Below are 12,140 nucleotides of genomic sequence, written 5' to 3' on the forward strand. Positions count from 1 at the left end.
AAAACACTTCCACCTTTCAAGTCAAAAGGAACAACACCCTTGTTGATGCAGAGAAAATGGAGAAAATGAATGCATTTCAGTGTATTATAATTATTAGGCTGCGCTTGGTTGCAATTTGCACTGAAGCACAACTATGATAGTGGAATGCAAATTATAATTTGTTTTTGTCTCAAGTTTTACCTTATTTTGTTTGATTGCAGCATATGTAAAGTGAAGTAAAATAAGACCTAAAACACAATAACTTAAATCCCAAAACAAAATTTGTGTTCTTTTCCATTACACTCCCGTGCATCTATACTAGTGCAAATAAAATTGCATTGAGAACACGGCAACAAGCAATGCCTTAGATACTACCTAATCCGGATAATTTTATCCAAGTGTTGTTCTCTGAACAAATTTTGTGTCCAAACATCAGCTACAAACAAATCAGTTCTATTTATATACTAAGTGCACATTTCTTGCTTTTAGATATGTTTGGGATTAGGGTTATAACAGATCTGAGGTTGATCCCATTACATGGGTTCAAGCTTAAACCCTATGGGATCAGATTTCTAAATGGATGCAATATTTGAGATTTGAATTTGGTTTAGGTCATATCCAATGTTGGTCCAGACAATCTGAGGTTTTGGGAGGGGTTGATCCGGATACAAATCTTACTTTCGGTTGTTGCTTCGAGATCATTTACAGCAATTGTTAGAACAAAAAAAAGGCAAATTTCTTAAACTATTTATAAGGTTTAGAAAATTTTTATATATTGTCTTAAATGTCTTAAAGTACTTTTAAGATTTTTTGACAATTATTTAATAAGTGATATCACGTGACATATATATTTTAAAATTCTTAAAATACTCTTTTGGTTCCACTCTGTTCTCCTTTCCAATTCTGTCATCTACGTTTCCAGCTCTGACTCCGACTCTGTTTTTTATTTCGATTTCAATTCTCATTCCGTATTTGTCTAGGTCTCCGGCTCCAACTCCGACTATGTCTCTGATTCCGATTCCAATTCCATCTTCATCTGTCTCTGTCTCCAACTCCGTCGTCGTCTTTGTCTGACTCCGATTCTGACTTCGACTCTACAATTTCTATACGAGCCCCTCTTTGAAAGCTTTTAGCAACAGCACACAAATCATTAAGCTTCCAAGTACTGTGGCATCAACGACAAAAAAACAAATAATCCTTTGTCGCCATTATCAGTGCTCTCCCGTGCTCTCATCCTTCGTAAAATCACACACCTTAGCAAGTCTCACTCCATTCTTCATCTCCGGTTCCTCCTATCAATACGATTAACACCATTGTCACCGCCCACAAGTCTCACTTCACTGTGTGCATTTAACCAGGAGGCACTTCGCAAATTCTTGAAGCGGCAACGGTTGTAGATGGGAGGGTCAGAGGTAGTTGTAGCAGCAAGCCGACAACGGTGAGGTATCGGTAAAGTTAATAGGGAGAAAGGAGAACCGATTTGGTTAAGTTGAAGAGTTTCTTTTGAATAATAGTTGTATCATACTAAGCTTTATCATCTTTGTCGCTTTGAATAGCTTCAACGACAATGTCTCGCCCCCCCCTCCTGTCACAGAGAGCGATGGTTTCAGCGGTGGAGATTCGAGCACTCGTGGTGGCGGTTCGGGCATTTGTAGAAGCGGTTCCCGGCTGATAGCATCTTTAGAGAAGAAGACTGAATTGACTGGTGAGTAGTAGTTGCAGTGGTGACGATGTGGTGTTGCACTGAAACAGGGGATGTGAGGTTCATGTTGTATTACACTGAAACAGGGGTGTCAATGGATCGGTTTTGGGTTGGATTCCGTCCAAATCGAAATTAATTTGGACAGATTCGACGGACCAATAAGAATATTGAATTTGGACTGGACGGACCAATATGACTTATTGGATTGGACCTGGTCCGTCCATAATGAATTTATATTGGATTAAACTAATATCTGGTCTATTCTATTGATAGAAGATAAGAACATAGGTGTTAATGTACCAGGTTTGAGTTGAAACCAATCTAAATTAACAGGAATTTGAACAGATTGGACAGTCTCTGGACTGGTCCAAAATGGTCCAAAATATTCATCGGACTGGATTGAATCAGGTCCATTTGTAATGGACTCACATTGGACTGGATCAAATTGGATCAAATCCAGTCCAATTGACACCCCTAGGGAAGACAGAGAGAGAGGGAGGATAGAGAGGGAGAAGAAAAAGAGAAACGAAAAGAAATCAAGTTGGGTCTGAGACTTTTTCATCAGGTGGAAAAGATGAATGAAGAAGCTCTTCTGTCTTCAGTAAATCTGCACCCATCGAGTTGAGTTCCAGGTCCTTGATCATCGGTGCCACCTGTCATTCCCGAGATCCAAATTGAGCATCCGGTAGTGTTTTCTGACAAGCCTTCATTTTGAAAATTTAAAGAAGAATGATGGGCAAAATAGTCTTTAATTTTTTTGTTAATGAACAATGACAGTAAGGAAGATTTAGTGAATTGTCATACAGAGTAGGAGTACTTTAAAACAATACTAAAACAATAAGGGTATAGTTAATCAATTTCCTAAACTTTAAGGATAACTTAAGTAATTTGCTAAAAAAAAAATGATCCATTACAAGGGCCTAAAAGAGCTAATGATATATCAAAAAAGGATCCAAATAGAAGTAATAAAAAATTATTTAAGCGCCCATATTTTAACAATGAATTTGAAAGCCCTATTTGAGATTGTTATCAATATTCAACATCACTTCCACATAAGCACTTTCCATAAGTATATATGTTGGAAAAATTACCAAAATTATATGATTTTACTTACCTATGCCAACTAAGGATAATGATAATGTAGGAAAAATCTTCCGATTAATTTTCTTTATTTCTAAAGTTCATCATCATTCAAGCCTTATCTCAACTATATCGGATTGGCTAAATGAATCTTATTTCACCATTCCATTCTATTTAAAGCCAAGCCCCCTTGTTAAACTATGTCCACTAAATCCTAAAATCAACACAAATCCCATTTTGTGTTAGTTCAACATTTGTGCCAAAATAAAAATAAGGGAAAATTCCTTATTAGTACCCTATACTTTGGATTTAGTTCCATTTTGGTCCCCAAACTTTAAAATGCGATAATTCAATACTCGAACTTTCAAAACATGACGATGTAGTACCTGTTGTTAAGTAGTTGTTAATCAACCATTAAGCAGCATTTGAAAAAGACACAAATACCCTTTGAGTGTCATCTAATTTTCTTTATCAATTATCAAAGCTTTGACAAAAAATTAACAGTCTCAAATCCTTGCCTATTCAACAAAGTTGGTGTCAGCACGATGCCCACTCAAATGTGACCCCAGCTTTCTTGAATGAAAAATGCAAAGATTTGGGACTGTTAATTTTTTGTCAACGTTTAGGTGGTTGATAAAGAAAATTATGTGTCTTTTTCAAATGTCACTTAACGGATGGTTAACAACTATTTAACGATAGGTATTGGATTGTCACGTCTTGAAAGTTTAAGTACTGAATTGTTGCATTTTAAAGTTCGGGGACCAAAGTGGCACTAGGCCCATAGTATAGGGTAATAATCGGGAATTTTCCTTAAAAATTAAAAAAAAAATCTTTATATACTTCATATTAACTATAGAAACTTGACTTCTTGGATACATATTGTACAAAATCCAATTGGATAAATGATTACTTAAATAAATTAAATGAAAGTAAAAAAAAGAAATATATATTTCAACTTTGTAAAACATACAAAGACAAGAAAGAAAATAAATAAAAACTACTACATATTTAGTAAATGACTAAAAAGTCGTTTTGGAAGTAGTTAGTGAGAACCTTAGACACAAGTTTCCATTGAAAGAAAGCTTTTGCAAATACTTAATTCCACATTCTCTCATTGTAAGTAAATTTTAAGTCCATATATCCATAAATTTTCTTTAGGCTGCATTTTTCTTCTACGGAGACTGTTGTAAGATTTATTATTTTACCCAATCCGAGTCTTAAGAAATAAACCGGGTTGTGTTTGGATCAGCTTTAAATGCACAAAGTCCCAAATTCATGTATCAAACGCTCAAAACACTTTGATCATCCCAAAGCTGAACGGAATCGACTCTAAATCTATTATAGGGTAGAGATTGATTCCAAATTCTTGAAATCGATCTCGCCTAGGCCGGCTTCAGGGCCTAGGGAATTTACCTTAACCAAACCGATCAGATGAAATAAACCCAAAATACTTTTGAGGATATAAAGATTTGAATTTAAACATTCGTGATTACAAAGGCTATGAACTTACTTGACCAATAATTTATTTAAGTAATTCGATCATTTATTTTCATTTTAATATTTGAATGTGTATAATAACTAATATAAAAAATAATATTTACAAAATTTAAATTTAAATTATATTTTTTGAATGATATAATGATAATTTACATATTAAATTATTTAATTAAATCAATAAATATAAATTTTAAACAATATATTATATTTACTAAAATCCAACAAGTTTTACAAAATTTAAATTTAAATCTCAAGCAACATGCGAGAGTAAAGAAAGAACAGGATTCCCTCCTTAAAACCAACCTAAAAACCATCAAAGCAAGCAAGAACCAACCTTCACGGAGCCCTATAAATAAGTTTCAGATTCTGGCATAAAACAGATTCCTATAAATAAGTTTCAGATTTTGTCATAAAACCCAATCAACCCATGTTCACCCCTTACTGAAAGCACACTTTCCAATGCATATTTACATTGATAGTAAGATATAAAGGCATATGCTTTATTGGAATTCGTGTTTGCATCCATTACAGCTAAAAGTCTATTTGATAAGAAGGTAAATTTGTTGCTACAAAACTATCCCAACTTTGCAATTTATATGGATCGTTTTACACTGTATATATTTGCATTGTTTCTAGACAGCCTAAATTTTCATTTGCAACAAAACTCACCATATATTATGGGTTAGTGACAATTCTCGATCCCTTCTAAATTTTCCTTTATGATGAAGACCCCCCCTAAACTTTCACTTTGCAACAAATACCTCCTAGATATTAATTCAAATGATGTAATGTACTAAATTACCATAATGCTCATATAAACTTTCCTTATTCTCTCTTATTTACTCCTTTCTCTTAAATCTTAAATGACCCAAAAATACCTCCTTTTTCTCCCAAACCAGCTAAAAATAATAAGAATCATTTCATTAACATAAAAAAAAACAAGTTTCCTTTAATTCTTGTTTCATTTCATTGACATGAATGCCACTTTTCATATTAACATATAAAAATTATCCACTTGTTTCTCTAATAAATTAAGAAAAACCAAACGAAACCTTAAAGTTATGTCTATCAAAAAGAAATCTCTATCATTTCATTTGAATACTGAAACCTCTGCCAAAAATCTGCAAGAATCTATTAGAGCAGTCAAAAACCTCTGCCATTTCTTTTTGTCTATCAGAAAGAAGCCTCTACCATTTCAAAGAAATAAGAAAAGGATAGTTTGCGATTTAAAAAATTTAAACCAGATGAATGAGAATCTTTTTTTAAAAGTAAACTGACGAAATTTTAAGAGTTATTTGTCACAAAGTGAGGGGGGGGGGGGTCACTAACCCCATAGTAGAGGGGGTCAATGTCGCAAATGAAAGTTAAAGGAGGGTAATTATCACTGATCCTATAATATGGGGGTCTTTGCAATTTACCCAAAAAGAAATCACCAAAATCCATGACCAGAATTTGGCGAAAGTTTTGGTGTTGGATGCCCGGACACAACCATTCTCCTTTTAATAAATCTGCCATAATACTGATGTGTTTGTATTTCATCGGGGGTTGTATGCAAGTATTGCAACCTACACAGCAGATGTTCTCTCAACAAGCTCACATTTGGAGAATTACTATCAAATAATGAAACAATTTGTAATTTAATTTTAAATAATAATTTTACTAAAGAAAAATAAAGAGTATTTGAATGATCTAACCAGCTCGGATGTTTGTCGATTAAATTATGTTAATCAGAATTTGACCAATTATCTCAATTCAATCCGATTATATTGAATAATTAAACTAATGTAAACAATAACTCAACTAACTTGCACTCATACATCTGGTCTTTGTAATAGACCGGCCCATGGGCTTTGTTCAGTTTGCCGTTGGGCACAGTCCGATCCATGACCCTTTTTTATTTTTATTTTTTAAATCGAGTCATCTTAAAAAAAGAGCGCAACTTGAAAGAGATAAGGTTGGAATTTTATCAAATCTCAATGGACCCGACCCGAAATCGAAATTCAAAACAGTGTAAAATGTTAACTCGGGTCAAACCCAAATTGCACCCCTAATCAAAATACCCCGTACAAAGAGCGAGATAGTCGTAAGAGAGCATTTGATTGGGTTGAAAAATATTGTTCCGACAGGTAGGATTGAAACAAAAAAGAATCTGAAGCGAGATAGTCGTAAGAGAGCATTTGATTGGGTTGAAAAATATTGTTCCAACAGGTAGGATTGAAACAAAAAAGAGTCTGAATATACCTGGCCGGGCTTTGTCTTGAGTGGACAAAGCTTAGAAGCTGGGTAGGATTGAACGTTTGGCCCATTTTTCAATGGGTCATCTTATTGTTAAGTGCTAAATCCACATTGATTCGACCCTAATAGGTTAGGGTTGGGTAGAGATAAACAAGTCAGATCAGTATTGAATTGGGATATATTTAAATCTGATTATTTGACTGATCTTATAAAGATTAATCTGAATATAAGAATTGAATTGGGATATATCTAAATCTGATGATTTGACTGATCTTATAAAGATTAATCTGAATATAAGAATTGAATTGGGATATATCTAAATCTGATGATTTGACTGATCTTATAAAGATTAATCTTAATACAAATTCGTTAAAGATGTTGGATATCCAAATATGATCCAGTCCAATTTCATTAACCAAAAAAATAAAACAGTTTATACAAAGAAAAAAAAAAACACAAGTATTCTTTTCAATCAATTTAGTCATATATTAACAAAATAGGGTGATCCGAATTTAATTCAAAAACACAAGTATTCTTTTCAAACAATTTAGTCATATATAAATAAAATAGGGTGATCCGAATTCAATCCTTTTTTTGAACAAATCTTATTTTTCTTTCCAATCCAAAAATCCAAAAGAAAAATATGCGAATCCAACAAAATAGAATCGGATCCAAATTCAAATTAGATCATGATGCAATCCGTTGCAACCCTAGGGTTTATCCTAGTGAAATTTCTAATTGGATTTGGGTTGAAGGTGTCTTATGCGGAACCTGAGCCGTTAGCATTCTGACATTGAAATATTTGTGGGAGAGCTTGAACAATTTTCTCCCATTTCATTTTGTTTGGTCGGCTTGGATTGGGTTGGGTTTGGGTTGAATATATATACTTGTTAATTTGTATAAATTGATGCTAATTTTATACAAATTCATTGAAATCCTAATCGTATCAAATTACAATCATGAATTTGGATCCGGATTCGTAAAATTCAATTCTATCCGATCCATTTTCACACTTTCTTTCTTACAAAGAAAAAGAAAAAAAATTGTATGAATTAAAACAGGAAATAGGTTTTTTAAAATAATTATTTATGACATAAAAGTGGAGTAAAAGACAACGTGTCAAAACCATTCTTCCTCGTTCCCCTAAGTCCAAGGCATACAAAACGTTCTTCTGTTCTACTTTTACCACCACTCTCCACAGATCCAAATCCAACCACCTTTCAAAGGGAAAATTCATAGCTTCGCTTCATACCCATTTGCAGAATCGTTTGTTTTCAATAAATTCATCCAACCTCTGTTGATTCTGTTCTTATTTTATTTTTTATTTTTTAATTCTGTCATTGTTTTTTTGTCACAGATTCAGACCCACTTCAAACTAATCTATCACAAGCATGAGCAATCTCAATTTCATCTCAACTTTCTATCCTCCTCGCCATCTAATTCTTCATCTGTTTTCTGCTCTCTGCATCATCTCAAGCATCCCGTTCTCGGCTTCAGAGATCAAGAACACGCGCATCATTGAAGACTCGAGACCCATGATCTTGTTTGAGCGATTTGGCTTCGGAGCAGACGGCCATGTCGCCATAGCTATCAAAAACGTCTCGTGGAAATCAAAGCAACAGAATTCAGAACTGGACCCGTCTTCAATGGGTTTCTTCCTTCTAAGAGAATTGTCCTACCCGAAGATCTTGAACGAATCGGAGTACACCGATAGCTTCTGCATCGTGTCGAGCCGTTACGTGGAACTGATATTCAAATTTGAACAGCTTTACCCCGATTCCACATACAACGGTTCAGTCATCGTCGAACATCCCGACGAGTACAGTCTGGTTTTCGGCAACTGCCAGCCGGAGTACGAAGTTTCCATGGATGTCCACACAGAGATGTACAACGTGGAGGGTGGTAGAAAGGATTTCCTTCCGGCCGGCCAAACCCAGCTGCCGAAACTCTATTTTCTCTTCTTTCTGGTCTACACGGCCTTCTTCACTCTATGGGTTTCCGTCTGCATCAAGCAGAGTCCGACAGTCGACAAGATTCACATAATAATGGGGGCCTTGCTTCTGGTTAAGGCACTGAAATTGATCTGTGCGGCGGAGGACAAGTTCCATGTAAGAAACACAGGAACCCCACATGGCTGGGACGTAGCTTTCTACATATTTGGCTTCTTCAAAGGTATAATGCTCTTCACTGTGATCATCCTCATCGGAACAGGCTGGTCATTCCTGAAGCCGTACCTCCAGGAGCGAGAGAAGAACGTCCTGATGGCCGTGATACCGCTGCAAGTGCTGGAGAACATAGCTTCGGTGGTGATCGGAGAGACGGGTCCGGCAACCAAGGACTGGTTGACATGGAACCAGATCTTTTTGTTGATTGACATCGTCTGTTGTTGCTTTGTGTTCTTCCCGATTATCTGGTCGATCAGGAGCCTCCGGGAGGCGTCCAAGACCGACGGGAAGGCCGCTAGGAACCTGGCCAAGCTAACCCTTTTCAAGCAGTTCTACGTTGTGGTGGTGGGATACTTGTACTTCACCAGAGTGGTGGTTTCTGCACTAGGAGCCATTATCAGTTACAGATTCGAATGGGTTGTGCCGGCTGCGGTGGAGGGTGCAAGCTTGGCGTTCTATGCCTTCATCTTCTATAACTTTCAGCCCATCGAGAGGAATCCCTACTTTGTGATTGACGATGATGAAGAAGCAGCTGCAGCCCAAGTTTTGGAGGATGATGACTCCTTCCAACTGTGAGTTCGATCCCTCTTAGTCTGTACAGTAGTACTCTCATGATGATGAGGATCATCCACCATGCATGTATGAACCAACTTCATAATCAGAAAGGCAATCTAATTGATCTCTTCTTGTTTCCGAAGCTCTGTTCATCTCAAGCTGTTTTTTTTTTTTTTTTTAAATGAGTTGTCTTCAGCTCAAGATGCCATTACCATGTATGTGTGGTGAACCTTTTTTTATGCAGTAATTTCACAAATTTTTAGAGAGAATTTTTATATTGTAACTGCTATTAAATTTCATCCTAAACACCTATTTAAATTTTCTGTTGGAACATTCATTTATAGGTCTATATGTATTAGAATAACATTAAATTAAAAAAATGAGTTTTTTTTTTTTTTGTTACTAAGATGAGTCTTGTATCACTATTTGGAGAAAACCAGCCCTACTTCACTGCCTTAAATACTAATCTCAAATTCAAAGTGGAAGAAATATGCAACCACGGAAAAACTTCGATGCATGGGTTTTGGCAATTAAAGAGGTATTATTTTAAATTATTGAATTTAGGAATAAGTAATATTACAATGTATATATTCTATATAAGAATTAAAGTATCGGTATTGAGTATTGTATCAGACAATTTATATACAGATAAGGATATGAATACATTTTGGAAATGCATGAATACGGATGAAAAATTCCATAAATATATTAACTACACTAATTTTAAGGTCAAAATAACAACAAATAAGGTATATGTATATAAAAATATATTTTTTAATAGTATATATGAAGAAATATATTACAATTAATATAACTGGATGCATAGATATCATACAATTTTGTTGATAATCCATTAGTTAAGAGTCCAAGACTCATATTACATAGATTTTTGCAGATTAACACATGCACAGAGCTATTATTATGTTATATTCTATTTAAGTCCAAAACACAAAACATAAGCAATTTTTATATTTTAATTACTATATCAATTATTATCTATTTTACTATTCTTATTTTTCAACATTAACAAAAAAAATCAACTAAGTATTAAACATTGAAATGTTTGATAAACAATATATTTATTTTTGTAAACAATAAATATGTTATTATAAAGTATAAATTAAAATATCAATTGATAATTTATAAAAATATATAATCTTAACTTGAAATATATCAAATCTATTAAAATTTCCAAGGTACATATCATATGCAAATTTATCATTTTTAAGTACTAAAATAGTTATTCCATTATTAACATTTTTATTTCTTTTTTTTTTTTAAATAAGAAATCATTTTTATATAAATTTAAATTAGTGGATTTGATAGATTCTACTTAATATTATATTCTTGACTATTTTGTAAATAAAATTTTTATTTTTAAAAAATAAATATATTGTTTTAAATATAAATTAAAATATCAATGAATAATTTAGAAAAATATATTAAAATTTTAAGATACATATCATGTACAAATTTATGAATTCTAAATAATTTAATAAATTTTATTTTATTTCATTTATTGTTATAAGTTAAAAGGTGTGGAGAGAGAGAGAGAGAGAAGAGAGAGAGAGAGAGAGAGAGAGAGAGAGAGAGATTTAGAAAAAATGGATGTTGGGTGGTAGGCTGAGAATACAAGGAATGGAATTTTGAGAAGAGGGAACCAAGGAGAAGCCATCTCACATAGCCAACCGAAGGATGATGACTTAATTAGTATGTTAGCTGTTTCGTTCCAGTAGGGATGGGGATTCGAATCCTACTACCACCAAATTGGGGGGAGGGGGCCTATAAGTGTGATGCTTGCACTACTCAAACGGTCCCTAGGAGTGATTTGGGCGTGTCACCAAATACCAAAAAAAGATTAGGATGTATCATTCGTTCATTTGCACTGTGCCCAAATCATTCCTTGTTTTTTGAAGTATAAAGACCCAAATCATTTGCACCGTGCCCAAAACCTAACCCATGAACAAGTCTAATCTGAACAGTGGAATTAGGGGTGTTAATTGGATTCAATTTGGTCCAATTGATCCAGTATAATGTGAGTACCCATGAACAAGTTTAATTTGAAAAGTGGAATTAGGGGTGTTAATTGGATTCGATTTGGTCCAATTGATCCAGTCTAATGTGAGTCCATTACAAATGGACCTGGTCTAATTTAGTTCAACGAATGTTTTGGACCAGTTCAGAGACTGTCTAATCTATTCAAATTCCTATTAATTTAGATTGGTTTTTGATGTTGCGTAATCTGGCTGCTCCTAGCTGGAGATGACTTGGCTTCCAGTAGACGACGGACGTGGAGAATCTGCACAGAAAGAACGACTCGCTGTGATGTGGCCTGTCACCAAATTAATAGGAGATAACATCGCCAGTCGATAAGGCATATCGTTGCCGTCCGAATCAGTCGGAGGAGATAAGACCAGCTGTTACGAGGCATGATCCCGTGAAACATGGAATCTAGTTACGAGATCTTCAGGGATATCATGTGGAGACCGGTCACTATTGCCCGAACTGATGCCCCCCGGGTCCGGCCTATTACAAATGCCGAGGTGCCTGGTAACCGAGGTGATCTTAATGCAATTGTGCCCCGAAGTGAACTTGTCCCGAGGTGGATTCGCTTCTGAGGTGGGTCTGTCCCGAGGTGGTTCGGTTATCCGAGCTTGGTCCGTTGAGGACTTGGGTACATTTGGGATGAGTTGACATTCTGTCAGCTATGTCGTGTCCACGTGTCCTTCCATTATTAGGTCGGGCTAAATCACCCTACATCAATTGCCCCCCACTCCCTGGACTAGGGGTCCTGACCTGGTGCGGGGAGTTCATGACGAGCCAAGGGGGTTTGGTCCAAGGACCGGGCAGCTAGTCAGATAACTCACGGGTCGGAATCGTTTGGCCACCCAGCTCAACCAAGAAAAAGCAGGTCACGTCTGGTTTAC

At 35.2% G+C, this 12,140-nt stretch overlaps 1 pseudogene across 1 annotated transcript; it reads left to right on the plus strand.

Moving 5' to 3' along the window:
• The first annotated feature begins 7,696 nt into the window (after positions 1-7,696).
• LOC148878647 (protein CANDIDATE G PROTEIN-COUPLED RECEPTOR 7 pseudogene) lies at positions 7,697-9,550 on the plus strand (annotated as a pseudogene). The gene has a single exon (XR_016105273.1). The product of XR_016105273.1 is annotated as a protein CANDIDATE G PROTEIN-COUPLED RECEPTOR 7 pseudogene (transcript).
• Positions 9,551-12,140: the final 2,590 nt, after the last annotated feature.

Source organism: Nelumbo lutea, chromosome 1, assembly GCF_056320005.1.
Source record: "Nelumbo lutea isolate HS-2025 chromosome 1, American lotus-T2T, whole genome shotgun sequence".
NCBI classification, from domain to species: domain Eukaryota; kingdom Viridiplantae; phylum Streptophyta; class Magnoliopsida; order Proteales; family Nelumbonaceae; genus Nelumbo; species Nelumbo lutea.